This window comes from Equus caballus, chromosome 28 (genome assembly GCF_041296265.1).
Source record: "Equus caballus isolate H_3958 breed thoroughbred chromosome 28, TB-T2T, whole genome shotgun sequence".
In the NCBI taxonomy this organism is placed as follows: Eukaryota; Metazoa; Chordata; class Mammalia; order Perissodactyla; family Equidae; genus Equus; species Equus caballus.
In genome coordinates this window covers 43,006,108-43,014,925 of record NC_091711.1, presented here as the reverse complement: position 1 = coordinate 43,014,925, position 8,818 = coordinate 43,006,108, and the positions used below count along the sequence as shown (strand labels likewise).

At 48.0% G+C, this 8,818-nt stretch overlaps 1 non-coding gene across 1 annotated transcript; it reads left to right on the top strand.

Moving 5' to 3' along the window:
• Positions 1 to 543: 543 nt before the first annotated feature.
• Positions 544 to 650, top strand: LOC111771140 (U6 spliceosomal RNA). Its single transcript, XR_002804808.1, has one exon. It is a non-coding gene; the product is annotated as a U6 spliceosomal RNA (small nuclear RNA).
• The last annotated feature ends 8,168 nt before the right edge of the window (positions 651 to 8,818 follow it).

Sequence of the window (8,818 nt, the reverse complement as noted above, 5' to 3'; positions counted from 1 at the left end):
CTGGGATTTGAACACAAGTTGTCCCACCCCACTATGATTTGAATTTAGATACACAGGCGGGCCTTTTCTTGGCCCCCTGGCTTGCAGAGGCCATGGGCCACCTGGTGATATGCTGGCCTTCCTTCGCTCTCAGTGTGGTTTAGAAGCAGAGTCTGAGGGAACCTGCAAAAGCGACCTTGTTACCATGGCAACAGCACTGTCGCTGCCGCTGCGATTTTGAAGGCAGACTGTCTGTGTGACCTGCACACCCCCAAGGTGGCCCCACCTTCTGGGATCCTGGGGAGGTGCATGAAGCCAGCCAAACTGGGCGGGCCCAGGGGTAAGGGGCCCCAGACCAGGCCCAGGGCCCTATTGCCATCACACTGAGGCGACTTCCAAAATACAAAGCGTGCAGAACAATGCCCATCATGGAACAATTGCTCTTCTACTCAAAACCTTCAGTGGTTTCAAATAGTCTGCCATGCTGGCGTGTTACTCCTTTGGGACAAATAGAATGTGGACTGGCCATCATGTGTTTTTTTCCCCATTAGAAACAACCACCTAGTGCTCACTTCGGCAGCACATACACTAAAACCGGAATGCTGCAGAGAAGATTAGCACGGCCCCTGTGCAAGGATGACACGCAAATTCGTGAAGAGTTCCATATTTTGTGCACTGCCTGCACCTTCTGCCACCCTTGGCTGATCAGCTCAGAAAAAAATGATGAGTTAAAGCACAATGTGTGGCACTCAAAAGTGAAATTGTGATTTTTCACCAGAAAAATAAGTAAATTAAAAAAATTTTTTTTAAACAAAACCAAACCACCAACCACCTAAATTCTACCTGTGCAGATCGTCTCCCATCTGGGCTGGTTTCTCTCCCCTACTTACCACTGACCTCCACCAACCCGGTGCAGACCTACTTTAATTTTCACCTTGACCACTGTAATAACCTCACTGTTCTCCTACTGCAAACATCCATTTGCTCAGTAACTACTTCTTCAACCTCTCGCTCTTAGCTGGAGGCTGGGCTAGGAGCTGGGGACTCAAGAAGGAGCAAAACAGCCCCGCCCTGCCTCCTGGAGTTGTCAGTCTAGCAGGAAATGCACAAGAAATTAGCCATTGTCAAACCTAGTAATGCTGAGTGTAAAGATGTGGGGAGCTCAAGTGTCTCTGAAATGCCTAGGACAAAGGTGAGCTGAGAAAGGGATAAAGTAGGGGACAAAGAGATGAGAGAAGAAGTTTGAGGGCTGGGCAGGGCTGGAGCCTGGAGGGCACGGTATACACGAGTCTGCAGGCAGTGAATGCAGGGCACACTGAGGGCAACAGAAACAGACAAAAACTTTGTCCAGGTTCCCACCTGGCTGCGCCACCACAGGGTTAACCAGGATAGCCCTGGGACCCGACAGCACACTCCAGCCTCGGTCTCCTTTGTAAAAACATAGGACGAGGTGAGATGGTCTTTCAAGCCTTTCAGCAATTTTAAAGCCAAGAGAAAGGCCAGGTTTGCAACACAGCAAGTTTTCTCCTGCTGGAGAAAGGCTGCCCCAGGCCTCCCTCGATTCTTCTCCCTAATCTGTCCCTGGGTAACTGAGGTTACAATAAAGGACCCCACCCCCTACCCATTAACTTGGAAAGCTGGACTTTTTTTTTTCAAAGTAAATTGGAAGATTAATGTATAATGGAATAGAGTTTTCAAATGTCAAGTCACTAGAACACTGGACATAATTTAATAAAAGGTAGAGAACTGAAAAAAAATCTGGTCCCACATTGGAGCATTACAGCCAAGTGCAAACGGGTGAGCTACATCTGTACATACCAACCAGAAGCCGTCTCTAAAACAGAATTGAGTAGAAGGTTTCAGGATGGCCTGTGGAGTAGGATCCCATACTTTAAAGGGCTCAGTTTTTGTTTTCATCTGTAAAATGAGGATAAACAATTGTACAACCTTACAAGTTAGTTGTAAGGATTAAATGAGTTTGTGCTCACACAAGTGTTCAGAACAACACCCGTCACATAGTAACGGCTCACTAAGTGTTAGGCATTATTACTGTCCTCGTATAAAACTATTTTGGAAATGGGTGGAAGTAGATACGCCACAATCGTAACAGCGCTTGGTGGCCCAGACATTATAAGCAAGTAAACACTCACACAAATACATAATTATAAATTATGATAAAAGCAAAGAAGAAAAAGGGAACTGAAGGACAAATGTGGGCGTCAGCAAGTAAAGGGGGAAGGGGCAAACTTTGGGGGCCTCCCACCACTCACGGTTAGTCAGTGTTCAGGAATTAGGAGGGATGAGACAACACTGAAGGGAAAATGGTTATTAAAAAGAAGCTGAGAACTGGACATCGTTGGGCGGCATCTACGCTTCTTCAGAAAAGAGTAGATGGACTCTTCCCCCAAATGCAAGTCCCAAAGTATCATTTCTAGGCTTAAAACCCCTCTGTGGCTCTCTGTCCTGGGACTAAAGACCACATCCCTGCCCCATCTCTCTGATGCCTGGCCTTTGCTGCCCAGCTTTTCAAGGGAAAACTCCTCTGTACAGGAGTACAGGAATATTCCTTTGGCCCAGACAGCTTGTCCTCAGGCCACACCTCCTCCCCCCTTCTCCCTTCACTCACCTTAAAGTTACCACTCTCTGATACCAACCTTCTCTGTGCCTTCCTAGCACTTACTCTGTGTGGAATTAGACATTCACTCATTTAACTTGCTCATAGCTCCCTGGTGATTGCAGGGGCTGTTCTGTTTTGTTTGCCCCGCTCCTCTTCCCCTGTCTCCAGGGCCTGGTACATGGGAGGCACCAGACACACACAAAGTGCTGAGGTTCCATGTCCCGGCCATCCAGGCCATCCACAATCCCCTTTGAGTGACCTGTTCCCTCTCACCTGTTTCCTGAAAGACTTTCTCTCCCTCACACGCCTCTATTCACCTAACACCTGAATAACCTTGAACTCTAGATCTAGAGGCTGCCTCTTCTGAGAAGCCCTCCCTGACCACTCCTCTGGGTTTTCACACTGTGTTGTAATTGTCCCCCTCCAATTGTCACACTGTAGTGCCTTCTGCTTCTCCTGGAGCTTAGATTCCAGTGGAAGGAGACAGAAAAGGAAAAATCAAATAAGAAAAAATATATAGTGCTATGGGGAGAAGGAAGTGGGAGGAGAGGTGGCCATTTGGGGTAGGGTGGTCAGAGAAATTCTTGCTGAGAAGGGTGACATTTAAGACCTGAAGGAAGAGAGGGACTGTTGAGCCACATGGACATCTAGGGAAAGAGCAATCCAGGCCAGTGCAAAGACCCTGCCTCGATGGAGTGGAGCCAGTGTAATTGGAGCTAAGTTACCTGACCAAGGGGCAGAGAGGAGGAGAAGAGGGCAGGGAGGAAGAAGGGGTGGCTCAGAGTATGCAGACCCTGAAACCATTGTAAGGCCTTCGGCTTTTACTCTGAGTGAGGTGGGGAAATTGCATGGCTGTAGGCTCAGGAGGGGCAGGGTTCGACTTATGGGAACCAGCATTCACTGCACTTGCCGTGGCCAGGCTGAGTCCTGAGGACAGAGAGTTGCCACTCAGACTCTGACACAGCCCCCCGGCGGCCTCCCCAGGCAATGGGGTGCCCCTCAAACGAATCAGATTTGCACTGTAGAAAAGTCACTCCCACCAGCATGTGAATGGACTGGAAGACTCTGTCTGACTTGTATAGTGTGTTCTGATAAAGATTTATTAAATATAAATGAATAAAACAGACAAGTTCCACTTTCAATTTCTTCTTCTCCTTTCTTCTTCCCTGCTTGTCTTCCTTTCTTCCAGAAACATTTCTTCAAAGCCCATTATACTAGCAGTAGGACTAGATTATAACCCATTGAAGAAAATATCCACAATTCCATACTGATATAAATGAATAATTGAATAAATAAATAAATGGGGGGTAGGGACAGCTCTTTCTTACAGAGGATTCCAATAATAAATGCAGAAGGTGGCCGGCCCCGTGGCCAAGTGGTTAAGTTCACGTGCTCTGGGGTTCGTGGGTTTGGATCCTGGGGGCAGACTTAGACGTTGCTCTTCAAGCCATGCTGAGGTGGCATCCCACATAGAAGAACTAGAATGACTTGCAACTAAGGATATACAACTGTGTACTGGGGCTTTGGGGAGGAAAAAAAAGGAGGAAGATTGGCAACAGATGTTAGCTCAGGGCCAATCTTAAAAATAAATAAGTAAATAAATGCAGAAGGAATGAGGGAAATTGAAACTCACCATTCGAACACCTCAATAATGATCATTGCAGACAAGATCCATCAATGGATGCAAAAATTAGTGGGCAAAAGTTTGAGGAGAAACAGAATATTTACATTGTCTAAAAATATCTCCCTGAAGATATTTATTAACTACAAAGGGGAAAATAATCATTGGACAGTAGACAAATGTGGCAGACACCATCATAACCAAGTGATTAAGCTTAACATCTCAGGAATTAAACATATCAACATTGTGTACCCCCGATGCACCAAGAAGAGGGTCATTTGTGTGTTATTTTTCCCCATAAGGCATAACCTTGATCTAAGGATGAGAAAACATGAAACAAGCCCAAAATGAAGGCAATTCTACAAAACACCTGACCAGCACTCTCCAAAAGTGTGAAGGTCATGAAAGATAAAGAAAGATTGAGGAACCGTTATACAGTAGAGGAATCGAAGGAGACGACAAGCAAATTCAATGTGGGATCCTGGATTAGATCCTAGAACAGAGGAGGCAGGGAAGACATTGATGGAAACATTGGAGAAATTGGAATAAAGTCCGTAGTTTAGTTAATAGTTTTGTACCAATGTTATTTTCTTGGTTTTGATAATTGTACTATGGTTATGCAAGAAGTTAACCTGAGAGAAAGCTGGCTAAGAGGATATGCGGGAACTCTCTGTGCCATTTCTGCAACTTTTCTGTAAGTCTAAAATTATTTCAAAATAAAAAGTAAAAAAAGAAAAAAATTTAAGAAGCCCATTTTAAGCCTAGCATCCAGCTTATGATCTCTACATACTATTTCCCTCTCAAAGGAACCAGAGCTCCTTAGAGAATGGCTGACTCCAGGTCCAGGACAGAAGATAAGAGGAGTCTGGAAGATCTGGAAACACCAGCTAGGAAAGAAGCTACCGAGACTTATAGGGTTGTGTCCAAAGGACTCAGGAGCCTGGTTGAAGAGGTTTCCACAGACCGAAAATGGGAGAATTTGAACATCAATAAGAATAATAATCGTAGTAGACTAAAGCACGTCAAATGTTTAAACCCATGAATTCACAATAATGCTAAAAATAAGATATTTCTAAAAACACACTTTGTCCCTTTTGATGGGTGCTGGAGAGCCAACTCACTATTTTGAAGACTGGTAAACAAAGGACAAGGATGCAGTGTCTATCCTGCCCTTCCTCTACGATTCGTACCTCAGAGGAGTCCGCTAGACGATGAGGGGGAGTTCTCTTTGTAGACGTAGGCCAGCTAACAGGAGAGGAGACGATCAAACAGGATGATTTCCATCCTGCAACCTGTTATGAATTAGAGGAGCTAAACATCAAGCAACAACGGCTGCTTCGTCACCCAAAGAGAGACAGCCAGGCATCATTTGCCTCCTAATGAAATCACACAACACCTCCTACGATGAATCCTGTCAAAAAACGCTAAGCTGAACCTAATCAGCCTCTAGACGAAGCTGTCCATTTACGAGAAATACAAAGGACAGAGAAGCTTGTTAAATTATACCACAGGGATGCAATCAGCAAACTGTGGGATATGGTAGGACAAATGATGTATTTGCAAAGAAAATAACAAGAGATGGAGGGGAAAACTATGGATAAGAGAGACCTAAATGACATATCATCTAATTGCACAGTGCGGTCCTTATTTTGATCCTGATTTTTTTAAAAAAGTAACTGTAAAGTGGAAACATTTATGCTATTTATGAGACTATGGGAAATTTGAACACTGACTGGCCACTCGATACTATTAAAGAATAACCGTATATGTCCTTTTAGTTATAATGGTATTGTGGTTATGTATATATATTTTTTAAAGGCCTTATTTTGAGAGATACACACTGAAATATCTCGGGAAGAAGTGGTATGACGTGTAGGATTTACTGCCGTGGAATACGTGATGTGGGTGTGAATGGCACAGGGTCAGGCATTGGTTGATGGTTGTTGCGCTGACAGAGGTTCATTGTCCTATTCTGTCTATTTTTGGTGTATGTCCAATATTTTACATAATAAAAAGACTTTTAAAAACATTCGCAATCTACAACCTAGAGATAACTACTCACATTTTGTAGTCTATCAGTGTCAATCGTTTAAAAAATGTGTATGTGCCCGTGTACTGTATAAAATGTGGATCATACAATATATATCCTTTTAGCAATCTGTTTCTACAATAGATTATCTTTTTTCTTTTATAATATATTATCAATAAATATCCTACCACTGTATAATTTTTATGTCTTTTATGCCCCAGGTGCTGCAGATGCTGTTTTCAGCCTGATTTCTTACCTCCAAGGCAGCCTGCCACCTAGAGAAGTGAGCAAGCTCACCTCTGTGACTCAGTTTGCTCCTCTCTACAATGGTAATGCCCTTTCCACCGCCTGGCCGCATGGTTTCAAGGACAGAATATTCACTCAGCTGCCCACGCCGCCCTTCCAAGAGACACCCGGACTTGATGTAGGCAGCAGCCTCCACTTCTCCGAAGGACAGATTCCACTGCTTAGTGGGCACTTACTGAGTTAGGTTAATGAGCTCCACTTCAGAGCCTGGGGTCTCATTTGATTATCATTCCGTTCTTGTCATTCACATCTTTCTCTGGACAGTGTCCCTGCCTTCCAGGCTGCATCAGGGACTTCCCCGGGGCCCCAGAGCCCCCGGCTTCTCCCACGGCTGCACTGGCTTTACCGTGGCCTTGCCAGCTTCTCCGGCGGACCCCGAGCTCCGCAGGCGCCAGCCCCGGGCAGAGGGACCGGCGCAGAGGAAGGTCCCCTAAGCGCGTGCCGACTAAAGGAAACAAACAGGAAAGAAACGCCGCGCAGAGTGCGCGACCGAGGGTGTGTGTTCCATCAGGCCCCGGAGCCGAGCGCCAACTCCCTAGCGCCTTTTCACAAAGCGCAGCGCCCCGGCAGTTGCGGATGAGGCGGCGGAGTTGCTTCCCGTCCTCGGGAGGGAGGGCAGAGGGGCCGAGACGCGGCGGCGCGGCCAGGAGGGGCACGGAGCGCGGGGCTCCGGGCGCGGGGCGAAAGGGAGCAGAAGGGGGGGCCCACTCGGCTGAGCTCAGGGAGCCCTGTGGTTGAGAAAAGGGAGAGGAAGAGCCGGCAGGGTGTCCGGGGCCGCCGTCTTCCCGGTGTGGCAATCCTGATTGCTCCAGAGCGAGCACTGCCCCTCGCCCACACTTCCTCCTCGTCTTCCCGCCTCTCGGCCGGCGCTCGCTCCGGTCTGGTTTGCTCCGGGCCTGCGCCCACACCCACGGCCTCCCTCCTTCGGGCTTGTTTACCTGGCGAGGCGCAGGCTGCTGTGGGGTGTGCACCTGCGGCCTCGCTCAGCCTGAGGGCCAGGGCTTACGCATGGGAGCTGTTTTGTTTCTCGAAAAATGAGGGCCATCAGTCCAGACGGACTCTGGTTTAGTGGAGCTGATGAGGCGTTGCTGGAGAGACGGAGCCCCCAGGTTCAGTTTACAAAGCCTGCAAAGGCACTTGTTCCCAGGCGGCGGAATCTGAGATCCTCTGGGGAGGACGCGGGGCCCATCCACGGGAGGGTCCTCAGTCTGCAGTACCAGGGCCTGGGATTTTGGTGGGAGAGGGGGTGGAGAGGCTTGGGAAATATTTACTGAACGAACGAATGAATGAGTGGACCATGTTAAATACAACTGCGGTGACCACCGGGCAAAGTAGGAAAGAACAAGCGTTCCAAAGTCAAGCAGACAGACCTGGGTTCAAATCCTTTCTCTGCCACTTACTAACTGTGTGACTCCGGCAAGGTGCCTCGACGTTCTGAGCCTCGGGGTTCCTCAACTGTAAAATGGAAGCCAAAAATTCTACCTTGTTTATGAGATTTTTCCTGGGATGCTTGTAGGGCATGTGGTCACTATTGATGTTAGTATTGTTGCTAATTCTGCAAATATGCGTCAAGCGCCCACCATGTGCCAGGTACTTTTGAGGCACTCGGACCAGATCACTGAACCAAACACCCCCAGAGCCTCCGCCAAGGGGTTTACATTCAGGCAGAGGAGGGACAAATGAGCATCTGAGCAGCATGTGAGAAGGCGATCAATGCCGTGGGGGTGACAAAGTAGAGGAGGCGTGGGCAGAGGAGTGCAGGGGAGCTGGATTGTCATTTTAAATAGGGTGGCAGTAGGCCTCATTGCGAAGGTGGCTTTTGAGCAAAGGCTGGAGGTGAGGGAGACAGACGTGCCGGGTACCTCGAGGAAGAGTATTTGCACAGAAGGAACAGGCCCGAGCAAGGCTCCCCAGGTGAAACTCGCCTGCAGCGGCAGGAGGGGAGTGAGCCAGGAGATGCAGTCAGAGGTCAGGTGGCCAGGTCACACGGGGCGTTGTGGGCCACTGTGAACTTGGCTGTTACACCCAGTGAGGAACAGCTCCTGCAGGGTGTTGAGCAGAAGAAGGACAGGACCCGACTTAGATTTTACAAGGATAGCCTGTGCTCCAGGGTTGAGCACAGACTGTACCGGGGTGAGGGGAAAGGCCCGGAGAACAGCTGCAGAAACCCCGATGGCTGGTGGGAGTGGGGCAGGGGAGGGGGTGAGAAGTCATCGGAGTCTGGGTCTGTTTTGACAGAAGAGCAGCTTGGTTTCCTGAGAGGTTG